At 36.6% G+C, this 16,720-nt stretch overlaps 1 protein-coding gene and 1 long non-coding RNA gene across 5 annotated transcripts in view; one reads left to right on the forward strand and one right to left on the reverse strand.

Moving 5' to 3' along the window:
• Window positions 1-3,458: 3,458 nt before the first annotated feature.
• LOC127850523 (DNA ligase 3-like) overlaps window positions 3,459-16,720 on the forward strand; it is a 52,157-nt gene continuing 38,895 nt past the window's right edge. For 2 of the 4 annotated variants that reach the window (XR_008035335.1, XM_052383630.1), the window contains exon 1: window positions 3,459-3,545. The gene's annotated coding sequence lies outside the window, so the exon portion shown is untranslated. The remainder of the gene's footprint in view (window positions 3,546-16,720) is intronic. The other 2 variants (XM_052383632.1, XM_052383631.1) reach the window with 2 other exon arrangements.
• On the reverse strand, window positions 8,063-9,217 carry LOC127850524 (uncharacterized). Its single transcript, XR_008035336.1, has 2 exons — window positions 8,933-9,217; window positions 8,063-8,783 (listed from the first exon to the last, which is right to left on the reverse strand). It is a non-coding gene; the product is annotated as an uncharacterized LOC127850524 (long non-coding RNA).

Here is a 16,720-nt window from a genome sequence, read left to right on the forward strand (position 1 = left end):
TCTGCATTATTGACCAAATTTTAAGATATTTGTTGGTTTTCCGTTTTTAGAAGCTGTTCTGCTAAGGCAAGAGCTGGGCATCACACAAGCCATTCTATCCAGCAAAACTGACAGTTTTGGTTTACAGAAATCAACAAAGGAGGGATTCCTGAACTATCAAAATATCCAAGCTATACACACAGTTATTATCTGCGGTGATCTTTATTGGTTCTGTTGGTTTACTTGGATGGGACATGTGTGAACTTTTATAGAACTTTGAAAAGTCTATATCTGGTATATATAAACAAAATTCAGCTATGGCAAAATAATATCAGATGTGCAAACAACGTCAAAGGGTTATTAAATTAACAATTTGAAGGCAATTATGCTGAAAAAAATATGAAAGTTCCCATCCATATTTAGTCTGTATATCGACAAGTGTCTGCCAATAAATGTCAAACTAGTAATACAAAACTTACCACAACTATGTAAAAGCACTAAGTGCCTGTTGTGATCATTTTAGTAAGATAGTGTAATTCTAAACAGTAGTGTAATTCTAAACAGTAGCAAATAGCTTGTTTAGTAAATGGATAATGCATTTAATATGATTTCTATTCTATTGTGTAATTAATAAATTGGTTGTTACTTGTTAATCCATGATAAATGTTTTATGGCTAGTACAAAACCAGAATTGTTAATTTTGTAAAAGGTAATAAAATAACATCACTTTGTAATTTCATATACGTAAATATTCTTGTACTGTAGGTTGATGACACTGTTTTAGTATTACTTATTTTGTAACAATTATTTTATGTGCAAACAAATGATGTGAAGTGTTTTGTATCGCCACACAATAACACATACCTATTTATATATGTACTGTGTTATGTGTTATTTGAATGTTTAAATAAAAAATATGGATGATATAACATGATGCATTCTAATATTTGCATTCAAATTGTAACTACAGAGCTAAGTGTATGCAGTTTAGACTCTGATTTAAGAATTGCTACAAAATGGCTAGCTTTTAAGTGGCGACAAAATTTAAACTATTCAACAATAGTTTGCGAAAGAAAATTAGAAACCTGCAAGATACCTGTATTTATTAAATATTTTAATTGCAAAACAAGTATGCTGTTATGCTGTTACAAATAATTATACATTAAAATAAATAAGAAGACAATTAGCGGTGTTAACGTTTCCCAACAGTAGAAATCATTCTGCTGATGAAGTCAGTGGTATACAGACAAAAGCTCCAGGTATGGCTTTCAATACGTAGTGTGCGTAATTTGACTGTCTTAAACTTTTTGGATTTAAAAAAAAAATCCTGTGAAATTTGTCAATCAAAATTGATTTGACACATCACATGATTTTGATTATGTTAAATCAGTGTACTGTATGCTAAATGCAACTGCTTTAGCAAGCTGTTAAGTTGAATTGAGACATTTGATGAAACAAACTGTTTCCTGGGTAGGACCAGTACTTAGTGTCTATATGACATACCATGACGTCGAAAGTCTACAAGACCTACTAGGTAGAACGAGAAATGTACTTCGACGTACAATTTTCACCGACCCTTGGAGGTTATCCAATTAGAAGACACCTTACATATGTTGCTTTTAGAGATATTTGACATTGAACATTATTATTATCATTATTATTTATACCAAATTATGCGACTATCGACCGCTTACTCATAGATATTGTGCGTTTTTATTAAACATTATTATTATTATAATGTATACCAAATTATGCGACTATCGACCGCTTACTCATAGATATTGTGCGTATTTATTGACCTGGCGTGGCGGAATTAACCTCTGACTTATGCAAATTATGGTTATCACAAAAAGCGACCAACCGGGAAAGTAATTATACATAATTATCCTGTTATCGTTTGGTAACTGTTTGGTTACCGTTGGGAATTTCCTACACAGTAATGTGCTGGACGGTCGTGATACTCTTCCCCGCATGATCAATAAATACTCACAATATGATGAATAATTTTAAAAAAGGTAACAATTGAATCTTCTTCAATTTTGTATATAATCTATTTCAATGCATAAAATACTTGAAACTTCTATGTGTTTTTTTGCCATTCTGATATTTTTATTCATTTTGTCCTCAATTAAAAATGAGATATTAAACATTTATTATGAATAAATCTGAAGGAAAAGCGGCTCAAGAGACAAGTGTTTTGATTGGCTGTTCAAAAAGAATTACGTTGAAGTACAAACATGTATGTCGAAGTACAAATTGTACTTCGACGTACAAATATATACTTCGAAGTGTATTTTATATTTGTATGTCGACGTACAATTATTGTACTTCAACGTATATTTCTCTTTTTACCTTGTAGGTCTTCTTGACTTTCAACCCAAATGGTGCGCCATAGTATGTCTTTAGGGTAATCTAAAGAATGCTCCCACTTATGGGATCGCTACAAAGACCTCTCAGTGACTAAGCCAGTTAGGAGACACCCCATCCACTATACCACAGCCACCGAACCAGCTTTAAATTCCTGCGGCTAGAAAACAACAAAAAATGAAAGATGCTAGATTTTTAAGCTAGGAACATGTAACTCGTTTTAAAGGGGCCTTTTCACAGATTTTCGCATGAATTTAAGTTTGTGATTAAATGCTTTATATTGATAAATGTAAACATTAAATCTTAAAAGCTCCAGTAAAAAATCAAAAATAAAATTTAAAAAAGGAAAAAAAAAGTAGCCCGCAGCAGGGCTCGAACCAGTGACCCCCGGAATCCTGATGTAAAAAAGTATTAGCCAACTGAGCTATCCTGCCAAACATACATAAATTGCGTATTTTATACGTTATCTAAGCAATCGTCGTAGTTTCAAAAATTTAAACGACAACAACAGAACTCTCCAAATTATTCAATCGTTTCGCGTTGCAACGCTTTTTAATTTTTAGACTTTTAAATCGTCAAAAGATGCATATAATGGCTATATTAGACCATGGCAAATGTTCAGTTATACTGTTTCCTAAAAAAAAATCATAACTAAACCGAAAATTTGCGAATTTGAAACAACTGTTTTCAATTTTGTCAATTTACCAAACCGTGAAAAGATCCCTTTAAGATTATTTTTTTGGATGCATTACTTAATTATTGCAACAATTATAATATTTTGAACACAATCATGTCAAAATATTTATTTAAAATACATGGTTATCAAAAAACTTAAAAAGCTTTTGCCCGTAAATAAGGTAGCACCTATAATCATATTATATATATGATATAGCAAACACAGTATTAAATTGTTGAAACTTTTATTTGGCTTCGTTGTTGATGAACCCGAGGGATTGAAACGCCGGATCGGGGTCAACTATAATCAAAGGGATGGCTATTACTGATGCGTACCAACGGTATACTACCTACACGAGATATCCTGACAGAGTACGTGAGGCGGTATACTCGTTACAATACTTAAAAAGTACTTGGTTGTGTTTAACCCTTTCAGAGTTACTTCCCTTGATTTCATTTAAAAACAAAACAAACACGAAATCGCATGTTGACTCAGCATTTTCACCCAGAGATATGGGCATAAAGTAAAATAATTATTATACATTATTAAAATCAGTTAGGAGCCATTCGTTACCTTTCAATGCAATAATATTTTTATGCTTAGAAGTGTTTAAAATGATATTTCTGTATAATTGTATTTCATGCAGTTTTCTCGGATAATTCCTTTCGGATATTGATTTAGATTTGGATGGTTTTCATTTTCGTATGCTTTAAAGAAGTTCATGTCATGAGAGAGTTACCAGACATACATGGGGGAAATGTTAATAAGTTGTTAGAATTTTTGTTAGGTTAATTATAAAACCTTGCAATTCTTTTTGGAAAGGCAGTGGCTAGTTGTACGGCCCCGAACGGGTAGACAAGAGGCTTGCCATACGGCCCCGTACGGGTAGACAAGAGGCTAGCCATACGGCTCTGTTCGTATAGCCTTGCCTATGGAGATTGTCTAGCCGTACTGCTGTTGTGACACATAAATATATGGATTAATTATTGCTCTACGTGCAGATTCGGAAATTTCTAGCCTTAAGACTGGCTCGTGTAGTCCTCGTCACAGAATTTGCAGTCTGGTGTATGATTCGTCGTGGTTGGAAATCCGATTCGTGCATAGTATATAAAGGGTGTAATCAAGTGAGATATGCAAATGTAAATTTATTTTGCCAAACAACAATTACAACAATCAATAGAAATCAAAGTTATGGAGAATATAAATACTAATTGTACATGCAAATATCAAATGTATACAATAAATATTAAGTAAATAATCATAACTAAGTCAATGAAAATTGCGATATCACAATGAGAAAATTTTATAACAAACAAATAAAAGGAAACTTTCAAATAATAGCACTTGACAATAGCATATACACCAAGAAGTTATATACCCTATTTTCACAATATGAGGCAGCATTTCACGACAAGTAATGTCGACTATGCAAACAAATAAATCATCAGAACGACAATGATTGCTGTTTGAGGTGTAATTTGTACTAATATCTATAGTAATGATGCAGCAGCAAAGAAGACACTGATTAGACAGTGTAAATACACAGGCTATCCGTGTCTTTGTTCGCATGTATGACAAATGAAGTTGCTCATATCTTAAATCATTTTTAAAGAATTGCCATGCGCGATGCACTAGAAATCACACCATACATGTATACAAACTTAACTAAATCCACAGATATATACAGTAATAGTTCGCTCAAACCTAAGGAAACAATGATAATTGTCTTAAATTTGATCAAACGCAGAGTTTGTGGTATATAAAAGCTTGAATCCATGTACATCTTTCTCGATCTACACCGAAAATAAGCACCATGTTCATTTTAAGTGGTACTTACATATTCAAACTTTTATTATCTTAATCATTTAAGAAAACCTATACCTCTTATCTAGATTATACATTATTTACAGAATCATATGTTTGTTAAACTGTACACAATTTGAACGCTGGTACAGTTCAATTTTGCCTATTAATGCACCATAAGTGGAGAATTTTCCCCCAAGAGTTAAAGACACGGCCATTTTCAGGTAACTGATATATTGCTTGTATGAAACCATCTATTTATCAATTCTCTAAGGCCACGACTTTTATATTTCTTGGTTTACAAAACCGCCGACCCTAATTTTTGGAAAATGGGAAAAAAAATAAAATCGGAAATTCGTCTTTTTTTTAAATATTTTATTCCCGACCGCACTGCAAAATGAGCGAAATGAGAAAAAAAAAACGATCCGGTTTGAGTACGGTTGCGAATAAAATCAAGTAAGTACAATCAACGATTGGTTCACATATATTGCAGAGATCGGGATATTTTTAAATGTCACACATTATGTACCAGTCCTTTTATGGGCACTTCTCAAAATTTATTTCGGGTAAAAATTACAGACAATAAGAAAATCAGCGTCAGTCAAATGTCGACCCCATCAACATTTATTTCCGTGTCTGTGACGCAACTATATTGTTTAACATGTTAATTATATTAAACAAACCCGATAGTATTTGATAATAAGTATAAATAATCCAATAAAACACTGCCATTATTTACGATATATGTGTTTAGGAATTTTGTAAACACATCCGCCATAGTTTATAGGAACTGTACAGAAAGTTTGGAAATCGGAACAAATCGGTATATCTCGGAAAATCATTGATAAATGTATTTGTCGTTTCAATGCTTAGGGCCGAGTAATTTCGGCAAATCGGAACTCAACTTGTGTAAAACACTAGCTCAATTAACCGTTAAACTCCGCCTCCGTTCTCTGCAAAAGATTCGCAGGCGGAGCTATGCACGTACTTTTATTAAATTGGAGGATTGCAATTGAGAAACAAACACACGATTGGTTCGGCATGTTGATTGCTAGACAAAGGAAGCCAATTTTTTCGGCGCGAAATTTGTCGCTTTATTGCTTCCGACAGAAAGCGGCTTTCCTTTGATGACGTCAAACTGTCAATTCACACAGACTGCACATTTTCGGAAGACTTTAACTGACTCCTTGTTTACAGTTCCAGTAAAAAAACACTTGCTAACATTAAACTTTGGATTAAATTATCAAAATAAAGCAAAAGCGAAGTTGACAAATATGATTAAATTAATTCGCGTCAGTTCAAATAAGACGTTTTGCGTTGTAAATCAACGAGTTTTCATGACAACAACAACTTTGACAAACATTACCGCGACGACGCATGGATCGATCTACCTCGATTATTTTTTTCATGTACGATCTCATAAGTCGAGTAAGAGCAAACACATACCGGGTAATTTGTGTATGAGTAGTTTACGGGCATCGCATTGCGTAATGGTGCGCATCCAATTATGGAAATGAAGCGCAGTTTTTCGTTTTAATGGGAGAAGAACGCATGTCATGTAATGGAGTGTTTAAAATTGCCTGATGATACATAAGGTGCTGTTAGGACTCATTTCATTTGAAGATATAGATGTGTTTCATTGCATAATTTGTCTCTGTGTTAAGGTTATAAAAGATATGTTGTCTTTGTTCTGATGTTATTAGTATTAACTTTTTTTCCAATGATGTTTTTTTTTTTTTTTTTTTTTTTCGACCGCCCGATGGACCATTTTCAAAATAATTTTTGTAAACCAATAAAAAAAAAAGTCGTGGCCTAAAAGATAATTAAATTATTTGTTTAACTCAATTTCTGAGAACTACCTTGACATAATATCGATGCCGCAACTAATTAAAAACACTTTTCACACCTAACATAGGAAAGTCGGCTTATTAAAGAATCAAATTATAAACCGAATTGAATTATTTGTGTAACTCAATTTCTGAGAACTACCTTTGACGGCTGCCGTCATTAAATTTCATAATATCGATGCCACAACTTATTAAAACAGTTGTTCACACCTTACTTAGGAACGTCAGCTTATTAAAGAATCAAATAAGCAACCGTATTACATGAAAGGAAGCCATAACAGATGAATATTTTTTTTAACTTGTATGAGCTTAAACAAACTTATCACTGAGTAAAAGCACTGAATGACAATTCTATACTTAAAAAGCCTGCTAGACAATCTCCATAGGAAAGGCTATACGAACAGAGCTGTACGGCTAGCCTCTTGTCTACCTGTATGGGGCCGTACGGCTAGCCTCTTGTCTATCCGTACGGGGCCGTACGACTAGCCACTGCCTTTTGGAAAACATTTACAAATTTAATTATATACCATTGAAAATGTTTTTTGTACCAATGTATAACATAGAAATAACACAAAATGCAATAGTGTAGGTAAATAATATGTTTTGAGATTGCCAAACCATGCTAATGCATACATACAGTGATACACATGAATGAATGACCTAACAAGTTATATCTTGATTAGAAACTGAAGTGACTGTATATTCAGTACAATTTACAGAAAGACGCTTTTTATACTAAGAAATTCTTTTTCTCATACGCAACATTTTCTGAAAGGAGGTACCTGTTAAATTAAATTCAGTTGTTGATTCACTCATGTTCTATGGAAATTCCCTCATCCCACAATTCACTTTGGATATTCACTGTTATATGGCAGACGTTTGAGTTGATGAAATGAGTTATGGAGGTTTCCGTAAATAACAAGTTCTGTAAATTGGATTTATATAGTAAATGCCGCGGAGGTTTCGGTTAATTGGTATAAATAGGATTATCGCACCTTTAGTCGAAATGCCTGTACACTTATTGAGTTGTTTGGCACTAATTAAATTATCTGATTAAAATGTATGGAGTTGATGTTATCAATTTAGAGATGTTTGCAAAGTGTTAATATGAATTACCCAGGCTTGCAACCTAATAATATTATAATCAAGGAAGGTAATTTATATATTAAAAGTTTATCTTTATGTCCTGATTTGTTTGTTTTTATCCCCACGCTTTTTGAAAAAAAGGTGGGGATATTGTGGTTATCTCCGCCGTCCGTCCGTCTGTCTGTCCGTCCGTCCTGGCCACTATCTCCTCCTACACTTAAAGCACTAGAACCTTGAAACTTACACACATGGTAGCTATGAGCATATGTGCGACCCTGCACTATTTGGAATTTTGATCTGACCCCTGGGTCAAAAGTTATAGCGGTTGGGGTGGGGCCGCGTCAGAAATTATCACTCATTTTTTTAGGTTATTTTACATTTACTTCTTTATTTCTACACCGATTCACTTCAAATTGATACTGGACCTCTCTTATGACAATACGGTCAATCTCAACCATGCATGGCCCCATTCCCAACCCTGGGGCACCCCGCCCACATAGGCCACACCCACCAAAAATTTCCATTTACTATAATTTTTTCATTTCTACACGGATTCACTTCAAATTGAGACTGAACTTTTGTTATGACATTAGGGTCAATCTCAACTATGCATGGCCCCAATCCCAACCCTGGGGCGCCCGCCCACATAGGCCACACCCACCAAAAAATTCCATTTACTATAATTTTTTTATTTCTACACGGATTCACTTCAAATTGATACTGAACTTCTCTTATGACATTAGGGTCAATCTCAACTATGCATGGCCCCATAACCAACCCTGGGGCCCCGCCCACATAGACCACACCCACCCAAAATTGCCTTTACTATAATTTCTTCATTTCTACACCGATTCACTTCAAATTGATATTGAACTTCTCTTATGACAATACAGTCAATCTCAACTATGCATGGCCCCATTACCAACCCTGGGGCACCCCGCCCACATAGACCACACCCACCCAAAATTGCCTTTTACTATAATTTCTTCATTTCTACACCGATTCACTTCAAATTGATACTGAACCTCTCTTATGACAATACGGTTAATCTCAACTATGCATGGCCCCATTACCAACCCTGGGGCCCCGCCCACATAGACCACACCCGCCCAAAATTGCCTTTTACTATAATTTCTTCATTTCTACACAGATTCACTTCAAATTGATACTGAACTTCTCTTATGACAATACGGTCAATCTCAACTATGCATGGCACAATTACCAACCCTGGGGCGCCCTGCCCACATATGTCACACCCACCCAAAATTGCCTTTTACTATAACTTCTTCATTTCTACACCAATTCACTTCTAATTGATGATGAACTTCTCTTATGACAATACGGTCAATCTCAGCTATGCATGGCCCCATTACCAACCCTGGGGCACACCTAGGTCAAACATTCGGCGTGGGGATACGCGTCGGCCTCTGCCGCGCCATTTCTAGTTAATATATGTTTTTATACAATTAGTTGGAAAAATCTTAATTATACCCCCACAAACAAAGTTTTGGGGGATACATGTATATAGGAGTGAACCTGTCTGTCGGTCGGTCTGTCTGTCAGTTCGTATTAAGTGTCCGCCCTCTAATTCAAGTAGTTTTCATCCGATTTTCACCAATCTTGGTCAGAAGTTGTATCTACATGATATCTAGGCCAAGTTCGAACATGGGCCTTGCCGGGTCAAAAACTAGGTCACGGGGTCACTTAGTGCATTTTAAACATTCAGCATGTTGTCCGCTCTCTAATTATCCCCACGCTTTTTGAAAAAAAGGTGGGGATATTGTGGTTATCTCCGCCGTCCGTCCGTCTGTCTGTCCGTCCGTCCTGGCCACTATCTCCTCCTACACTAAAAGCACTAGAACCTTGAAACTTACACACATGGTAGCTATGAGCATATGTGCGACCCTGCACTATTTGGAATTTTGATCTGACCCCTGGGTCAAAAGTTATAGCGGTTGGGGTGGGGCCGCGTCAGAAATTATCACTCATTTTTTTAGGTTATTTTACATTTACTTCTTTATTTCTACACCGATTTACTTCAGATTGATACTGGACCTCTCTTATGACAATACGGTCAATCTCAACCATGCATGGCCCCATTCCCAACCCTGGGGCGCCCCGCCCACATAGGCCACACCCACCAAAAATTTCCATTTACTATAATTTTTTCATTTCTACACGGATTCACTTCAAATTGATACTGAACTTTTGTTATGACATTAGGGTCAATCTCAACTATGCATGGCCCCAATCCCAACCCTGGGGCGCCCGCCCACATAGGCCACACCCACCAAAAAATTCCATTTACTATAAAAAAATTTTTAGGTTATTTTACATTAACTTCTTCATTTCTACACTGATTCACTTCAAATTGATACTGAACCTCTCTTATGACAAAACGGTCAAACTCAACTATGCATGGCCCCGTTGCCAACCCTGGGGCGCCACGCCCACATAGACCACACCCGCCCAAAATTGCCTTTTACTATAATTTCTTCATTAAAACACTGATTCACTTCAAATTGATACTGAACCTCTCTTATGACAATACGGTCAATCTCAACTATGCATGGCCCCATTACCAACCCTGGGGCACCCCGCCCACATAGGCCACACCCTCCCAAAATTGCCTTTTACTATAACTTCTTTATTTTTACACCCATTCACTTCTAATTGATACTGAACTTCTCTTATGACAATACAGTCAATCTCAACTATGCATGGCCCCATGATCAACCCTGGGGCGCCCTTGGGTCAAACATGCGGCGTGGGGATACGCGTCGGCCTCTGCCGCGCCATTTCTAGTTCAAGTAGTTTTTATCCGATCTTCACCACACTTGGTCAGAAGTTGTAACTAGATGATGTGTAGGTCAAGTTCGTTCGAACATGGGCCATGCCGGGTCAAAAACTAGGTCACAGGGTCACTTAGTGTGTTTTAAACCTCACCATGTTGTCCGCTCTCTAATTCAAGTAGTTTTTATCCAATCTTTACCAAAATTGGTCAGAAGTTGTATCTTGATAATGTAAAGGGCAAATTTGAATATGGGTCATGCCGGGTCAAAAACAAGGTCACAGGGTCACTTACAATGTAGTGCGTTTTAAACATCACAATGTTGTCCGCTCTCTAATTCAAGTAGTTTTCATCCAATCTTCACCAAACTTGGTCAGAAGTTGTATGTAGATGATGTCTAGGTCAAGTTTGAATATGGGTCATGCCAGGTCAAAAACTAGGTCATGTGGTATCTTAGTGCGTTTTAAACCTCACCATGTTGTCCGCTCTCTAATTCAAGTAGTTTTCATCCAATCTTCACCAAAATTGGTCACAAGTTTTATCTAAATGATCTCTAGGACAAGTTTGAACATGGGCCTTTCTGGTTCAAAAACTAGGTCAAGGGGTCACTTAGTGCGTTTGAAAAATTGAGCATGGTGTCCGCTGTTTTTTGTGAAGACGACATGCAAAATATTATGTGTCAATGCCTACAATGCGGCATGTGGGGGTATTCGTCACGTCTGTGACAAAGCTCTAGTTAAATTGTATCAGATAAAAATAATAATAATTTTATCAAATATATTTGTTTCTTATATGGATAAAATGTTCGCTTCTTTTTTCCTACAAGCATGCCTGCACATAAGGTAGTCGTGAAGGCCTGTTAATAAACTCACTTTTTAATACACAAGTTTACATCGATATACCTTAATCATTTGTTAAATATGAAGGGTGGGGTATGTTTTTGAGTTGATTTTTCTAAAAATAATCTTAATATGTATGTTAAGATAATGAACATGCTTTAACAGACATGTGGAAACTCTGAAAGATGCTAATGTGTCTTATTTATATTGTACTGTGTCATTAATTTATCTTATTTATATGTGACTATGCGCTTATTTTATTTTTTTTAATGAAATAAAATGAAAGATTCAAATATGTCCTATATTTATTGTATCCATGTTTTAAATGTGTCTTATTTATAATATATGGTAAATAAAACGGATTACAAAGTTAAAAAGTTAGTATTTTTAGCTCACCTGATTGCTCAGGTGAGCTTTTATGACCGGTCTTTGTCCGTTGCTGTCCGTCCGTCCGTTGTCCACATTTGGTTTGTAAACACTCTAGAGGCCACATTTATTGTCCGATCTTCATGAAACTTTGTCAGAAGCTTTGTCCCAATGAAATCTCGGTCCAGTTTGATACTGGGTCGTGCCGGGTCAAAAACTAGGTCAAAAAAAAAGAAAAAAACTTGTAAACACTGTAGAAGTCACATTTCATGCCCAATCTTCATGTAACTTTGTCAAAATGTTTGTCTTAATGATATGTTGGTTGAGTTCAAAAGTGTTTCCAGTCCGTTGAAAAACATGGTCGCCAGTGGGCGGGGCAGTTTTCCTTATTTGGCTATAGAGAAACCTTGTAAACACTCTAGAAGTCACAATTTTTGCCCAATCATCATGAAAGTTTGTAAAAACGTTGGTTTTATTGATATCTCAGACGAGTTCGAAAATGGTCCAGATTGGTGAAAAAACATTTCAGCCAGTGGGCGGGGCATTTTTCTCTGTATGTATATAGTGAAAACATGTGAACACTCTAGAAATCACATTTTTGGCATAATTTTCATGAAATTTGTTCAGAACATTTGTTTCCTTGATATGAGAGTTGAGTTTGAAAATAGTTCCGGTCAGTTGAATAACATGGCTGCCAGGGGGGGGGCAGTTTTCCTTATTTGGCTATAGAGAAACCTTGTAAACACTCTAGAAGTCACAATTTTTGCCCAATCATCATGAAAGTTGGTCAAAACATTGGTTTTATTGATATCTCGGACGAGTCCAGATCGGTGAAAAAACATGGCCGCCAGTGGGCGGGGCATTTTTCTCTATATGTATAAAGTGAGAACATGTGAACACTCTAGAAGTCACATTTTTGGCCCAATTTTCATGAAATTTGGTCAGAACATTTGTTTCTTTGATATGAGAGTTGAGTTCGAAAATGGTTCTGGTCAGTTGAATAACAAGGCTGCCCGGGGGGGGGGCAGTTTTCCTTATTTGGCTATAGAGAAACCTTGTTAACACTCTAGAAGTCACAATTTTTGTCCAATCATGAAAGTTGGTCAAAACATTGGTTTTATTGATATCTCGGACGAGTTCGAAAATGGTCAAGATCGGTGAAAAAACATGGCCACCAGTGGGCGGGGTATTTTTCTCTATATGTATATAGTGAAAACATGTGAACACTCTTTAAGTCACATTTTTGGCCCAATGTTCATGAAATTTAGTCAAAACATTTGTTTCCTTGAAATGATAGTTGAGTTTGAAAATGGTTCCGGTCAGTTGAATAACATGGCTGCGGGGGGGGGGGGGGGGGGCAGTTTTCTTATATTTACATAGTAAAAAAAGCTTGTGAACACTCTAGAAATCACATTTTTTGCCCAATCATCATGAAACTTGATACAAAGATTGGTTTTATATATATCACATAATTAATGCCATAATTATTGCCCTTAGATTGTCCAAATTTGTCATTATATTATACAAAATCCTTGTAAACACCCTAGAGGTCACAATTTTGTTTCAGATTTTATGAATCTTGGTCATAATATTTTTTTTTGTAAGCAAAGTTTGATGTTTGGTATGGGGGGGGGGTCAAGTCAAAATATAGGTCACCAGGACAAATCTTACAAAAATAAAAACACTCCATATGCCAGAGTTTTGGTTCAATAATGATGAAACTTGACCAGGATGTTTGTCTGGACAATATCTAGGTCAAGTTTGACGTTTGGTAAAAAATGAATGAACTGACTCCTCTCAGGTGAGCGAAATAGGGCCATCTTGACCCTCTTGTTTTATTCAACAGATTTGTTCAGGCAAAAAATGAAATCAGTTATTTTGGCCGTAAATCCCATTGTTCGAATACAATAGCCAGGTACCTGTGTATTGAGCTGATAAGATAAGGATAACCACAGAAGGTTGCTAATACACAATGTATTTATTCCGGTCTGCTGGCATTATGTTAGATGTCATTTTTATCAGTTTTTAGCTCATCTATTTATTTATTTTTAAATTATGAGCTATTGTCATCACCTTGGCGTCAGCGTCCGGTTAAGTTTTGCGTTTAGGTCCACTTTTCTCAGAAAGTAGCAATGTTATTGCATTCAAACTTGGTACAATTACTTACTATCATGAGGGGACTGGGCAAGCAAAGTTAGATAACTCTGGCGTGCATTTTTACAGAATTATGTGCCCTTTTTATACTTAAAAAATTGAAAATTTTGGTTATGTTTTGTGTTTAGGTCCATTTTATTCCTTAAGTATCAAAGCTATTGCTTTCATACTTGCAACACTTACTAACTATCATAAGGGGACTGTGCATGCAAAATTATGTAATTCTGACAGGCATTTTGACAGAATTATGTGCCCTTTTTATACTTAGAAAATGGAAACATTGGTTAAGTTTTGTGTTTAGGTCCACTTTATTCCTACAGTATCAAAGCTTTTGCTTTCACTTATAAACTATCATAAGGGGACTGTGCAGGCAAAGTTATGTAACTCTGACTGGCATTTGGACGGAATTATGGGCCCTTTATACTTAGAAAATTGAAAATTTTGTTAAGTTTTGTGTTTTGGTCCACTTTACCCCTAAAGTATCATAGATATTGCTTTCATACTTGGAACACTCACAAACTACCATAAGGGTACAGTAAAAGGACAAGTTGCATAACTCTGGATGTCATTAATTATGGAATTATTGCCCTTTTTTGACTTAGTAACTTTGAATATATGGTTAAATTTTGTGTTTCGATCCACTTTACTTCTAAAGTATCAAGGCTATTGCTTTCAAACTTCAAATACTTTCATGATATCATGAGGTTACTGTTCCTGGCAAGTTGAATTTTACCTTGACCTTTGAATGACCTTGACTCTCAAGGTCAAATTATTAAATTTGCTCAAATTGCCATAACTTCTTTATTATGCCCCCCTTCAAAGAAGAGGGGGTATATTGCTTTGCACATGTCGGTCGGTCTGTCTGTCAGTCCGTCCACCAGGTGGTTTCCGGATGATAACTCAAGAACGCTTATACCTAGGATCATGAAACTTCATAGGTACATGGATCATGACTCGCAGATGACCCCTATTGATTTTGAGGTCACTAGGTCAAGGTAACGGTGACCCGAAATAGTAAAATGGTTTCAGGATGATAACTCAAGAACGCTTAGGCATAGGATCATGAAACTTGATAGGTAGATTGATCATGACTCACAGATGACCCCTATTGATTTTCAGGTCACTAGGTCAAAGGTCACGGTGACCCGAAATAGTAAAATGGTTTCTGGATGATAACTCAAGAACGCTTATGCCTAGGATCATGAAACTTCATAGGTACATTGATCATGACTCGCAGATGACCCCTATTGATTTTCAGGTCACTAGGTTAAAGGTCAAGGTCACGGTGACCCGAAATAGTAAAATGGTTTCCGGATGATAACTCAAGAACGCTAATGGCTACGATCATGAAACTTCATAGGAACATTGATCATGACTTGCAGATTACCCCTATTGATTTAGAGGTCACTGAGCAAAGGTCGAGTTCATGGTGACCCGAAATAGTAAAATGGTTTCCGGATGATAACTCAAGAACGCTTATGCCTAGGATCATGAAACTTCATAGGTACATTGATCATGACTCGCAGATGACCCCTATAGATTTTGAGGTCACTAGGTCAAAGGTTAAGTTCACGGTGACCCGAAATAGTAAAATGGTTTCCGGATGATAACTGAAGAACGCTTATTCCTAGGATCATGAAACTTGATAGGTAGATTGATCATGACTCGCAGATGACCCTATTGATTTTCAGGTCACTAGGTCAAAGGTCAAGGTCACGGTGACCCGAAATAGTAAAATGGTTTCCGGATGATAACTCAAGAACACTTATGGCTAGGATCATGAAACTTCATAGGTGCATTGAACATGACTGGCAGATGACCCCTATTGATTTTCAGGTCACTAGGTCAAAGGTCAAGGTCACAGTGACAAAAAACATATCACACAATGGCTGTCACTACAACGGAGAGCCCATATGGGGGGCATGCATGTTTTACAGACAGCCCTTGTTTATGATTAGATTTGATTGATACTTTGACAAAACTACTGTTACCTGACATACCACAATAGACTCCACCCAAACCATCCCCCTTGCCCTCCCTCCCCCCCCCGAATTCCCCCCTCCCCCATCCCCCCCCGAATTCCCCCCCCTTTTTTTTATTTTTTATTTAAGATCATCTCACAAATGACCACCACACCCTTACACTATACCCCCACCCCACCACCCCAAATATTTTTTTTTGGAAACAGTTAAAAAACACAAATATTTCTTTTTGAAATACCGTCCAACCATCGCACCCAAGAATCCCCTCCACCCACCCCCCACCCCCCACCCCCCCACCCCCGAATTAAAAAAAAAATTGCATTTTTTTTCTCTTTTTTGGAAGAAAATGTAATAAATGTCCACACACCCACACTATACACCCCTTTTCACTCCACCCCTCCCTCCTTTGTGATTGAAATTGAGAGTCCCTTAACCTTTAAAAAGAAAATAGATGAGCGGTCTGCACCCGCAAGGCGGTGCTCTTGTTAATTATGTGTAATTTAGTTTGCATCTCTTCGCTTTACTCATCGTTCAATGGCACGCGCACTTAACAAACAAATTATTTCATATTTGTTTATGGTTTTTGTTATGTCCCCCACTATAGTAGTGGGGGACATATTGTTTTTGCCCTGTCTGTTGGTTGGTCTGTTGGTTGGTTGGTTGGTTGGTTGGTTGGTTGGTTTGCGCCAACTTTAACATTTGCAATAACTTTTGCAATATTGAATATAGCAACTTGATATTTGGCATGCATATGTATCTCATGGAGCTGCACATTTTGAGTGGTGAAAGGTCAAGGTCAAGGTCATCCTTCAAGGTCAAAGGTCAAAGAT

Source organism: Dreissena polymorpha, chromosome 11 (genome assembly GCF_020536995.1).
Source record: "Dreissena polymorpha isolate Duluth1 chromosome 11, UMN_Dpol_1.0, whole genome shotgun sequence".
NCBI classification, from domain to species: domain Eukaryota; kingdom Metazoa; phylum Mollusca; class Bivalvia; order Myida; family Dreissenidae; genus Dreissena; species Dreissena polymorpha.